The sequence below is a fragment of the Panicum virgatum genome, chromosome 5N (genome assembly GCF_016808335.1).
Source record: "Panicum virgatum strain AP13 chromosome 5N, P.virgatum_v5, whole genome shotgun sequence".
Taxonomy (NCBI): Eukaryota; Viridiplantae; Streptophyta; class Magnoliopsida; order Poales; family Poaceae; genus Panicum; species Panicum virgatum.
This window is the reverse complement of record NC_053149.1, coordinates 15,058,159-15,071,978: the sequence shown is the minus strand read 5'-3', so window position 1 is coordinate 15,071,978 and position 13,820 is coordinate 15,058,159. Positions and strand designations below refer to the sequence as shown.

The window sequence follows — 13,820 nt, the reverse complement described above, 5'->3', positions numbered from 1 at the left end:
ATCAGGCGGCAGATAGCGACAGGCTTGATTGAATGGAGCCTTATCACCTCCTCGTATGCTCAACATACGGGTCCCGCGCACGTATGAAACACGTGAGCTATTCTAAAGGACTACCAAGAATGCTTACCTTGGTTACATTAGCGTAGGTGCGTCGTTACGGAATATTAGATATCGGTCGTGCTAGAAAGTAAGTTTTAACAGAAAGTAAAGTGCTGGAATAAAATAGATACTTAGACGCCACCATAACTAGTAAAACCTAGATAGGGCATACGAGCTATCTATCTTATTCCTTAGCGCAACTAGCGTCAAATTTTCAAAACCGACAATTTTGCAAACTAAAAGTTAGTTTTAAACTTAATTAAGCATTCAAGTAATCATCCCCAGTGTGTTTCGGCTCTGATACCAGCTGTAACAGAACCGCCCAAATTAAACCGGCTTAAGTGCGCTAACTATCATCTTAATGATTAATTAAATTACTACGCACTTAAAACGGTGTAATCTGGTCGTCTGTTGGGTTAAGGATCGAAAAACACTGGAAGTCTCGCACGAAGACGAGCACAGATGATTACAAACAGACAACAATTCTCAAGTTTAACTTACAAGCAGAGCTTTACAAAATAAGTTTTAAAAAATTATCAGAGTTCAACATGCAGCATAATTTAAATAGAAGTGTAGTTTAGAAAAACAACGACAACTACGATGACGTGAGGACATCACATCGAGCCCACCGACGTGATTCCTAGTTAGCTCCCACCAGCTGCAGTTACCTGAAAACAGGGTGACAACAAACTCTGAATATACTAATACTCAGCAAGACTTACCCGACTATGGTATATACTTAGCCGACTCCTAGTATGCAAGGCTTTAGACTCTGGGGTTTAATTTGCTGGAAAGCGACTAATAGTGGATCCTTACTTTCAATATTTTAGCTCAAGTTTAACGTAACTAGTACCAACTAGGTTTGCATACATATCTAGAGCAAGCATGATATATCACATTAATCCTTCCAGAGTATCATCATCATTACAATCTCATTCCAATTCTTTACTATAATGTGATAAAGAGATCAAGGCTCTCATAACCGCGAGTTACGGTGAATCGATCCGATTTAACCTTGCAAGGTGGACGTAACCAACACGGCACGTATATGCCCCGTCGGGCTATACACACCAACCCTTCACATATGCACACCGAATAGCCAAACTGCCCTGCGACCCGGGACTGCTAGCCCCACCGATACCAACGAAGGGTCAGCCATGAGTTTCTATACTAGCTCCACTGGTGAAGATAGTATCAAGTCCGCCTACCGGTGCGCATATGGTACTGAGCTTACAGGTTTTGACTACCTCCTACTTCCGGCATGTGGTTAGTACTGTTCAATCCTCGATCAACACTGCCAACAACGGTACGGTCCTCAATCGACATAGACGGGGCCATCTAAGACACCAGGACCCTGTCCTGTTGCCATCACTTACATCTCAACATCATTCCCCGTCTGGTCTCCATTTTTCTTTCCTCATTGATTCCTTCTCAAACAACTTTGCCATAAGTAACAAGATCCTATAACTCGCGTGTGACAGGAATCACTCGACTTCTACCAAAACCTATTTAAGCATTGCCGTACTAACGACCTGCACACTAGTAGAGTAACTGAGGAAACCTAGAAATTATACATCTAAGGTTCCAATCAACTCCTAGAAACGTAAATGCACAATAATTATATAGTAAACATTGAATATTAAAATTAAGGGTTATGCTCCGGGCCTTGCCTGGTGTAACACTAAATCAGTGTTAGGTAGATGGTACTCGCTTGGCGAGCAATCTTCCTTTGGTCATGCATATCGGGGTCCATCCATCCATCTTCTAGATGTATCCACCATTCACCGTCTTCTAGCTCGGCTCCAAAATCATGTGCTTCACGTCCATGCGTTGTACTTCTAGCGTACCTAAATGAGATGCACCAATGCAGATGTCTGAATGCATAAAAGTGCAGTAGACGATACAGCAAAAAGAATAAGCAAGGTAGGCACAATGTCACGATTGCATGGGCCCGAACATGATGCAATGCAATGCAATGCGATACGATTAACAAGAAAGACATGACTGGGCAATCATTTATCGAGTAAGCACCGCAAACAAGCTCAAAAGGCAAAATGAGTTGGTGCTGCAATACGAGAATTCATTCAATTTATTTTAGCCTGAAGTATTTCCTATACAAAGTATTACTAAACTTGTTTAGAAAAGACCAAACAGATGCAATAAGCAAACTAAATAACTAATGAATTAGTTAACTAATAAGCAACCAGAACCAAGCTTAGCAAAAACCATCCACGTCCTAGTTCTAGTGTTAGAGCATGAAAAACAATTGAAATAAGCACCCCGCTGGAAACATACACATGCAGAAAGGAATTCGTTTACCAACAACAACAAAAGGAGAGCTATAACTAGCAACTAAACAAAAACAAACATTTAACTTGCAACTGTAATTTAGCACACAAATTAACTAGCATGACAAGAGATTGGTAAAGGGTGTAACAGAAACTTACCAACCCTTGTTTATAACAGAAAGCATTTAAATTGGCCTCAACAAGACAATTTGAACCATTAAAGATGGAGGAGCTTCGGGAGGCGTCGGCCTCCATACCGAGCCCTGTCGAGCACAGGGAGAGGTATGGGAGAGACAGGGTGAGGATGACAATTTGGGCCCACATTTAAGGTCCAAAATTGGAGAGAATTCATTCCAATCTTTGGTGAATTCATATTTTCGTTTGGAATTTAAAAACCGTAGTGTTCTAAAAGAGAATTTGTCATCACATGGGTTAAAATGCTAGCAAAAATTTAATTTAACATTTTTATGTATGCATACTTAATGCTAATGATCATGTTAAATCTAGGATTAATCCTAACTACAGGTCATTAACACCTGGGTGTTACATCTGTGGCACCAAATCAACTATTTAGTGTATAATTTATTTTGAATTAAATGAAACATAAGATAGCACGACGAATGAACTGGAGAACATACTTAGGAATCCAACCATGTTACATCGGGTGGGCACGCATGCTCGAAGTGTCTTCAGCGTGACACCATGAACTGCGGACATGAAGGACCAGTGCTGCCTATCAATGTCTGTGTTGAACAACTCCAGCTTCACGTACTCACTGTCCTCGTCTCCCACCATAGCTGCACCACATGAACCAGAAAAAAATCAAGGATCAGAATATAATGAAATATTTACTACTATAAATATTGTCGTAGCCAGATTAACAAATTTATATGACAAGAATACATATCAACACATGAGAACAACAACATTCATACATGCATAGCATAATGATAGTTCAAACATAGTGATTACATGAATAGTACAAATTGACTACATGGATGGACAAATTAAAGTACATCATAACACAAATTGTCGAAGGGGTGGTTGGATCCCTCCTACAAATACCTCTGTAACTGTAGTTGATGGGATATTGAATACATAATTGCTGAGCATTACAGTGAATTCCAAAGGTGCCTTTGTGGTTCTTGTGTTTCCTTGGTGCCTTCATCGAGACTATTTTGGTGTTTCTCCAATCCGGAGGGTACTTTCCACCAATAGTTTTTGGTGCCCACCCGCAGTTCGTCCCAACACATGACATGACACCAAAGAAGAAGGGAAACAACACTACTTTGATGGAGGGCCCGACATCTCTGGACCTTGGCATTGTGACATAGGGCAACATTAGTAACTCCAACAGCAAAGAGGTCTCCATCGATCACATCGCGGATAGAGAACACAAAGTCAACCTTGAGGAACTGGGAGTTTCGGAAGAAGATATAGAGGCACTCCGAAGGATCGGCGCTCATTTGGTTGAAGTCAGACAAAGAGCGCATCAAGCAACGGAAGAGGCAGAGCCTTCGGTTACCGAGATGCAAACAAGGGCGAAGGGCAAGGAGCGGCAGCTGACAGATGCCAAAGCCTAGGAGCAGTACAGGCAGCACAAGGAGGAAAAGCTCCGCTTCCAGTTGTTGCACCAGAAGATTCAAGAGAAGAAGAGGATGCTAGAGCAGATGCAGGTTGTCCTCGAGCCGGAGCCTGAAGAGCCAATCCCACGAAGATACGAAGCCCCGAGGGAAGGACTGCATGTAACTGCGGTCGAAGATCCCCGGCACGAGGAGGAAAACGGTGAGCACCACCAAGGGCACCACCTGAGGAGACGGCGCTACGAAGGCCCCACCTCACCATTATTCGTCGGGTTGTATGAAGTCCCAGGGTTATGCAGATTCAACGCGACAATCCCTGTTACAGTTCGACGGAGAGTCTAACCCAAAGGATTTCCTGCTCAAGTACGAAGCGGCGATTGAATTAACTGGAGGGAGCATGCTATGAAGGCAAAAGCACTAGTATTGGCGTTGAAGTGTCCGACGCAGCGCTGGTACACAAACTTTCCGGAAGGTCACATTCACTTGTGGAGCCAGTTGAGGACAAAGCTGTTGACTAGCTTTTGGTCCATGAAGCCGGATGAGGTGACCTCATGCAACTTCCATGACATCAAGCAAGGGGAAAAGGAGACCCTGCAACTGATGTACATATGGATTGATAACCCATGGTTCCCTTCCGTCGTGATCGAGGATGGTTGATGTGATGGGCCTACCTTTGCTCGACCTGCTCGTCGATGACTAGGGGCGCGCAAGGTCGTCTTCCATGCCTTCGGCCGCATGGTGGCATCCTGCGGCGACCGCCTCGTCGTCAAGACCCGTCCTGGGATGAGCAATCGTGCAGCTATGTGTGTGTGCATACCCGCACATGGCGAGGTCGACATGCTCCCGTGCCCTCTTGTTGGCGATAGCCCTGGGCCCTAGGGTGAACACCATGGTCATCGCTGGCTTGTCTACCGACGACCCCTGTAGTGACCTGCTAGGATGATTGACCCCGAACGACCCCTGCAGTGGCCAGCTAGGATGATTGACCCCGAACGGCAGGCTCTGTCGAGCCTCTACAGTTGGTGCATGCAGTATATATGTGTTATGGAGATCTCTACAAAGACATCTTGTTCTCCTGCCAACGCAGCACCATGAATGGGAAGTGGTGCTTCCAAGGTGTGGCTAGGCTATCGGAGCTCGTGCCAGAATTATTAGCTGCAACCTCGGTGAGGCTAGGATGCACGTATTGACTTTCGGGAGGGATAATGGCGCCAAAAGTAGGCCGTGGCTTGCCATGTATGGATACGATATGGACTAAGTGGCACTTTTTAGCTTGCTTTGGAAAAGAAGCCGTATGCTGGCATAAATCAGCAGCCTATACAGATAGATTGATAACCCATGGTTCCTGTGCATCGCGATCGCGGACGATTGATGTGATGGGCCCACCCTCGCTCGACCTTCTCGTCGACGACAAGGGATGCGCAAGGTCATCTTCCACTCCTTCGGTCATATGGTGTCATCCTGCGGCGGCCATCTTGCCATTGAGTCAAGCTGCTAGTGGTCCGAGATCCAGACCAAATCTTCCCCAAACTATTTTTATTAAATATAAGGACATAAACCACTCCAAACCACCCCATAGCATATGTGAAAACCAAACACCACTCCATCTAGACCTGCTAGTAGGTTGGGTTGAAATGGATATTTTGTGCAAAACAGTATGACTATATATAAATATGGATCCAGCGTTGGAATCGGACCCTAGAAATAAAACACGTTCACACCACAAAATTTTACCACAATTGTCTGAACTTTGTTGGAGATGACTTAGTATGACTAGTCGCTACTCAGTTCAAAGCAATGTGGCTAGACCTATATGTGGGCCACATGTCAAGAGCCGGATCCTGGAAATAAAACCCAATGTTAGCTTCGAGCAGAGTATGAACGATGAGCAGTGAAGAGTGGAGGAGTTCCTCCCGAACTAGAGCTATTGTAACCCCAGTCCGTCCTCCCGGGCTGTTGCCATTCAGCACTCCCTTCACTCTGCCAGGACGATGCCCATGCGTCCGGCTACGGGATGTACTGATCCCAACTGGGTTGGTACCCAGAGGAGGACCCAGCTACATCCGTGGGTTGAGCTTAAGTACCTGCATAACCATGAAATGTATGGGGAGGAGGCAAGGGCATGTTCATGGCAGCAATCCGCGACATGCTCCGTGTCATCCTCCCTGACACACTACTCCTGCGTGGAGCTTCCACAGGCCGCAGCTCAAATGTTAGACTCTGACAACTATACAAATGAAAATCCGGGTTAGGTAACGAAATTATAATTTCGTTACCTAACCCGGATTTTCATTTGTATATGTAGCTATAAGTGATTGTAGAAATGATCCCCCCCCCCACACACATATATATATAATTTTTGTATGGTCAGTAGAATATTTACCCCTCGGCGGTATTGATTTGATGTTCCAAACCGAGTTAAACCATTTCTCTTGTGAAATCAAATCAAACCAAATCAGATTGATCACTAGATCAACAATTTTCCATCAAATTGAAACAGAACCAATACAAAATCTAAACCGCTACCACCTGCTATTCCCAAACCATTAGCAACTTGACCATCGAGACCCGTACTATATATGCGCATGGTGGCGTCCCCCGGCAAGAGTCGTTCGAGAGTCATGCTAGAGACAGCTCTTTATGAAGCGCTAACTCTTCTCTCCTTCCCCTCTTCCTCAAGTAAATGATGATGCTGATCCTCACACTTAGTATATATGCGTATGGCACTGTGTTTTTCTTTTAATAGGGCGGACCAGAAGCTAGAATAATAGTCCCATGCGTTGCATGCAGAACAATAAAAATCAGATTCTCAATGATACGTCTAACCGAAGTGCTATAAATAAGTCTCATGCATTGCATGCAGGACCATAAAAAAACTCAGATTCTCTATGATACTCTAGGTCTGACTGATATGCATAGCATTACACTGTACAAAAATAATTCGTAGGAACACTTTGATTTTTTCTAAAGGTGAGTCAAAATGTGACCCTTTTGCTACTGTAACCATCCCTGAAAATGCATTATTAGAGGCGGGTCAGCTCCTCACCCATCTCTACAAATAATTTTCAAATTTATTCCAAAAATTCTATTTAATTAAAAATAGCAATAAAGTGAGCATTGAGTTGTATGAAAGAGTAGAGTGAGTGAGTATTATGATTTCACAATGTTAACCATTTTATACGCTGAAATATAGTTTTGATATTTTTAACACAATAGGCTTATGGTAAAATTTCACTTTTTTAATTATTTTTTGCTATATATTTTTGTTTAAAAAATTTCAAAATAAAAAATTATTTGCAGAGGCGGGAGGCGTTACCCGCCTTTGAAAGTTATTTGTAGAGATGGTGGGGGCGTTGTCTGCCCCTGAAAATGTAGCTGGTACGTGTCAAGTGGCGGGGATCCGCATAATGAGCAAAACTGCGAGCTCATTAGCTGAATCAAGTGCTCAAGGAATCAAGGATCGTCCGGCCCACCAGCTGCTTCCCTCAGGCACTCTCTCTTCCTTATCTTTTTCCTCACCCTACCTTCCCCCTCTCTCTCTCAATCTCTCTCTCTCCTCGTCATCTCTCTTAGGGGCTGTCCACGTGGCAGGCAGCGTGAGCGCACAGTAGCGTGGCGCATGGCAGCGGCGACGCAGCAGCATGGTCGTTCCGTTGAAACCGATCCAGCTCATTGAGGTATGGCTTGCTCTAGAAATAGATTTTCAGGGTGGACACGTTATCTGCCCCTACAAACAATTTTTTAGCTGCGAAAAGCTGGGGCGGATGAGGTACCCGCCCCTAAAAATAAATTTTTACCCTCTCTTACAAATATTTTTTTGTAGTAGTGTTAGTTAAGCGCTATACACATCGGTCAAACCTATTATAAAGACAGACGGTTGTGCCCCGCTATTAATTATCAGCTCCAGAATCTCTTGCACGTAGTTGTTGGGACACAAACGCAAGATCACATGGCATTATGGCAACGACCATTAGCCCAATCTCGGTAGGAGGTATCTTGAGATTGTTATGAGCATTAAATTTGCTGACATCGCGAAGAGGGAGTGTCATAGGATGTAAGAGGAGTGTCACTATCATGACACTCCTCTAGCTCGGTTATCTAGTTTACAGTTTTTGTAATTATGCGATGACACTCTCCACTAAGATTGGCCTTAGGAACACGGCGGCCGAATCAAAGATTCAAGCGCATTTAAATCTTGTTTCCACATATGCTAACCATTACAAAATGCAACAAATTTAATCTTGTTTCCACTCCAGCCAGCACACTCGTCGTCCTAACCGACCGATCGTGGACAGCGTCTAGTTGCTAGCTGTTTCATGACCTTGTTTTTTAATTTGTGAGCAGCTAACATCCACGTATCTCACAAGCTATAGCACCTACGGAGTAGCAGTATAAATAATACTAGTTGAATACCCCGCGCATTACTGCGGGATTTGTGGACAAAAATATTGAAGTTGAGTGTATTGAAAAGATGGAGATATGAAGTTGTAGTCAATTTTAGCATTGGAGATATATGGCATAGTTGTATATAAGATATGCTTAAATACTAAAATTGAAGTACATATAAAAATTTCAAGTTGATGAAACTAATAAAAAGAGGAATCGTAATTGGTATGGTAAGATCGCTTTAATTTTATTCTAGGAGAAAATGGAAAAAATCTGCATCATTTTGTGAAGTGATTCGACTTTGTATCGACTCTTTGGCTAAGCGAAATTTATGCAAATATTTTTTTAAAATGAAATGTGAGGAATGCAGTTGTGTGTGAAATGTTGATAATTGAAAATATAGTTGTATCAAATAGTAAAATATTAAGGAGGAACCAAACATAGTGTCAATATCAGAACATAATGAATGAATGTGTAACATTGAAGAGAAGAGACCTGGAACAATCCTTCACGGTGATCTTCCTGCATGCCACAGTGATGCAAGACAAAATTTAAGAGTAGCAAAACAATGGGGGAAGGTAAGGAGCTACCAAAACCGAATGGAATAATGGAGTCGAGTGTGTGTGTAACGCTACGATGGCTTCGACTAAGTAAAATATATAGAGCGTTGGGTTCTACAGATCATGAGAAGTGGAAGGGGTGGTGGTGGTAGTGTATTGTTAGATAGAGAGACTTAAGGAAATGGCAGCTTGGATGATCAAGTTACAAACATGAGAGAAATGAAGAGACATAGTAAGATGGATGAAGGAGTGCTTCTTCCATTGTTGGTGGCTCAATGGGGATGGAGAGAAATATAAATTAACATTTTCTAGTGGGATGTATCAATCTTAGAAGACAGAAATACCATAGGAGACTAATTATTTTTCTTTTTGTTAACGTTTCTTAGTGGAATGTATCAATTTGAGAAGACATAAATACCATAGGAGATTAATTGTTTTTCTTTTTGAAACAAATGTGGATTTATTTATTAATATTAGATAGACTAATATTTAATTGATAAATGAAAATAATGTTCATGAGACAATAATAAAAGAAAATAAAGGGAGGGGATTTAACATATGTATGTTGCATAGAGTAATATTTAATTGATAAAATAAAAATTTGGCTGTTCGACTTCTTCTTTATTTATACTTTTGATGAACCGCAACATATTGAAAAACATGACTGAGAGAAATAGAAATTATGACACTTAGTGGGTTGATGACATAGCAACATGGCACTTAGTGGATTGATGACGTGGCAGCACGAGGATTGAGAGAAATACAATTATGACACTTAGTGGGTTTCATATATATATATATATACAACCGTCGGCGATTTTCGACACAGGCTAACATAGTGCATGACCGTTGAGTGGATTCTTCTCCTATTCCTCAACTCTTTATTAAGGAGACAGACCGGCGCTTCTGATAAAAGAGCGGCTATTCCCTAACAAAGCAAAGAGCCGGCGAGGTGATGACAGCCGTACGTTGCCCACGCATCGGACGGTCGCGAGTGCTCGATGACCTGCTAGTAGCTATAGGAGCCGTTGGTGCGGGCGGCGCCGTCCCCCTTATCCTCCTTGGGGCGCAGCAGCTTGCTGATGTCGCCGGCGATGAGCTCGGCGTCCTCGTAGCTGCCGTAGATGCCCCTCCGCGCCATCCCCGCGCAGTACAGCCCGTTCTCCCCCTTCCAGTGCTCTGGGAAGCCCCGCGCCGCCATGCCGTCGTCGCCGATCAGCCCGTCCTCACTCTGAAGAAATCGTTGACAACCAGATCGATCAATTTTTTTTTTCCAAAGACACAACCAGATCGATCAGCATCAACTCAAGATATGATATGTACTATATTATATAGCAGCTGAGGCCATGCATGGGACCATGTATTATAATGCATACAAGATCATTGCAGCTTGCAAGTAGCTAGGGCGAGCATGCAAGCAAAGATGAAGCCGGCCGGCCGGCCGGTCAGAGCTTTGCTTCCAGGCAAAGTCTCACGCACCACATGTTCATGCACGGACACAGCTGATGATCATCACGGATGCAAATGTGCAGTGCTAGCTTTTTGTCAGTGCAGATCATGATGCATATACGGTGCACCGGCCCAAAGTTGCCATGGATACTTGCACAAAAATTTGCACATGATGCACCACGCATACAGGTGCGTGAATTACATCTGCCACGTATACCTACCTGGAGCCAGCGCCTGACGGTGCTCCGGTAGCCGGTGGCGAGGACGATGGCGTCGAAGGGGTGCCGCCGCCCGTCGGCGAACTCGACGACGTTGCCGCGGACGCTCTTGACGGCGGCGGGGAGGACCCGGACCTCGCCGCTCCGGATCTTGGCGTAGGTGCCGACGTCCATGATGGGGTAGGCCGGGGTGGTGAGCTTCATGGTGAAGGGCCCCACGGCGGGGCGGCGGAGGCCGTACTGGGCGGTGTCGCCGAACACGACGGCGCACATGAGCAGCACCAGCTTGTCGATGACCCACGCCGGGACGTGGTACCCGTACAGCGCCATCGCCACGTTCCAGATCTCCCTGGTCACCAGGTGAAGCTGCATGATTGCACGCCGTCCGCCGATGGAGATTAATTAGTTCCAAATCAGCAATAAATAAATCAACCAACTCGATTAGTTTATTACAAATTTCTTCTGGGATCAAAATCGACCACCTAGTGTTCAGAGGCTTAGAATATATAATTAGCTATTCTATCTCTCTTCATCTGGGCAGTCAGGACCCGAGGAGTGCTACTGGTGTCATCTAGCCAAATCAGGTAGAGACCCTTTCATCTCAAGTATAAGGTAAGATGCAACAGATTACCTAGATCATGTACTAGTACTACTTTTATAGTCAACAACGTCGATGCAAACCGATCTCAAATATTGTTACTGCCCCCTAAACATCATGGTATTTACTATATATAAATATATCATATGGACAAAAATACTATATATATAGAGGGGGAGAGACCATCCACGCATGGATCCAAAGGCGAGTAGGGACATGTTGCTAGCTTCGCAGACAGGAGGATATGGATGGATGTGAACCGAGAGCAGTGACCGGACAAGGGCTTCCCATGCAGATTCGATCGAGCACCCTGCATGCATGCCGCCACGGATGCACCAAGGCCATCCTCGCGGCAGCACACTTGGGCTGTCAAGCTAGGCGCCACGCTGGCACATGTGATCGCCGGGCGGCCCGCAGAGCTTGCGACTAGTGAGTAGTGGCTAATAATCAAATAATTTCCTGCTGTCTACGCTCAGTGTGGGTGTGGCAGGGAATGGTCGATGATCGAGCTAGCGGTGTACGTACTGACTGACCTCGCTGCGGGCGGCGATGGAGGTGACGGCGCCGCCGGCGGCCAGGTCGTAGGCGATCTCCATGCCGGAGTTGCCGCACCGACGACGAGCACGGCCTTCCCGCGCATCCCCTCGGCCGACCGGTACTCGGCGGCGTGCACCACCGGGCCCGGGAACGCCTCCAGCCCGGGCACCTCGGGCACGAACTTCTCGTCGTTCTCCCCGGCCGCCACGACCAGGAACCTCGCCGCGTACGCCTCGGGCCGGCCCGTGGCGAGGTCGACGGCCTCGACCTCCCACCGCCCGCTCCCCCCGGCGTCGAACCGCGCCGACCGGACCTCGCGGTGGAGGCGCGTGCGCACGGCGAACCGCGCCGCGTAGCCGTCGAGGTAGCGGGCGTAGTCGTCGCGGGGTAGGTAGGTGGGGGCCTCGTCCGGGTGCGGCAGGTGCGGCAGCGCGCAGTACTGCTTGGCGAGGTGGAGGTGGAGGCGGTCGTAGGCGCGCTTCCGCCACAGCGACCCCACGCAGTCGTCGCGCTCCAGGACCAGGCTCCGCACGCCGCGCAGGGACAGGCACGCCGCCACGGCGATGCCCGACTGCCCGGCGCCCACGATGATCACCTCCTCCTCCGCCACCGCCGCCATCGCCCCGAGCTCCAGGCGGATCGGAGGGAGTGCACGTGAAGTGAGAGAGCACAGAGGAGTACAAGGCAAGTGATGGGCCTTGCCCTTTTCCATTGGAGGCTTTTATAGGGACGTGGGGGCGGGGAAGTGGGTGGAGGCGGGGTCAGGTCAGGTGGAGTGCCGTGGAAGGGTCCTCGCGGTGGCGGCGGAGGGGTCCATATGGCAGTCTTCATTATAGCTGGCCAAACGGGTCGCACGGCAGGCACGGCGGAGCACGGCACGGCGGGGCACAGCGACACTGTCCTGTCGTGCCACGTAGTGCCGTCGTGCCGAAGCATCGGCCCAGGCACGGCCCTACAAGGGTGCCGGCGTGCCGTGTCGTGCCCTTGGGCACGGCAGCACGGCAGAGGTGGCCGGCGGCCCGGCGCAGAGCAGAGAAGGGGGAGGACTGGAGAAGGGAATGTCGGATGGCGGCGGCGGCGGCCGGGGAGGTGGGGACGACCTGCGCCGGCCGGGGGCCGAGGGTGGCAACGGCGGCCGGAGTAGATTTGCGCAGGCCAGGGGGCGGGGGTGACGGCGGCCTAAGGCGGCGGTGGCCGGCGGGCGCTCAGCAGCTGCGCGTGGAGGCAAGGCAGGCGCGCGGGCGGGCGGTAGGAGCGGCGGTGGCACGTGAAGAGGGTCGGCGGGCTGCTGCCTACTGGTCGATGGAGAATTGGAGAGAGAGGAAATGATTTAGGGTTAGGGATGGGGATTGGGGAGGCGCCGACCAGCCATCGCCGTGCTGCGTTCGTGCCGCCGCCTTAAACGGGCCGTGCCCGTGCTCGGGCCGCGTGCCGCGATCGCGGCCCATGCACGGCACTGGGCCTAGCATGGCCCAGGCACGAACGGATCCTGGCCGGATCATTCTCGGGCCGTGCTTTTTCGGCCCGTGCCAGTGCCGGCCCGTCGGGCCAGGCCCATCTGGCCAACTATACTCCATAGGATGCCTTGCATTGGATAGTCCGCGGGCTGATCCCGTGGGCCACGCGTCAGGGACCTTACCTGCACTGCGTTGGATTTTCTGGTGCACCTGTCATGGCCGCTGGCCTGCTGCGGTACGGTGTCGAATGACTGCATCTGCATGTGCTTACGGGATGCGCCAAAGATCGTGGTAATTTTTTTTTTGAAAAAAAAAGATGGTGGTAAACGGTACAATACCTTTACAGGATACTATTATAAGATATCCCATACTAGCATATTGTGATTTTTATGATTATAAATTGATATAATATGAACGGTTTACAAACATGAATATAATTATACCAAATTTGTATGTTATAGTATATACCTTCTTATATAGAATGTGGTGAAATTAAGATTAACATGTTTGAATCTTTGGGTTGTGAACGTCCTTATAAAAAGAGGAGGAAGTAAAAGGTAGTGTGCTCTTTTAGTGCATACTACGAGTCAATGTCAAGTTATATATTAAGTGTGAGATTGTATGTTCTTTTGGTAATAATACGAG

The 13,820-nt window shown here is 47.2% G+C and overlaps 1 pseudogene; it reads right to left on the bottom strand.

Moving 5' to 3' along the window:
- Positions 1-9,553: 9,553 nt before the first annotated feature.
- Positions 9,554-12,395, bottom strand: LOC120671995 (annotated as a pseudogene).
- Between the last annotated feature and the right edge of the window lie 1,425 nt (positions 12,396-13,820).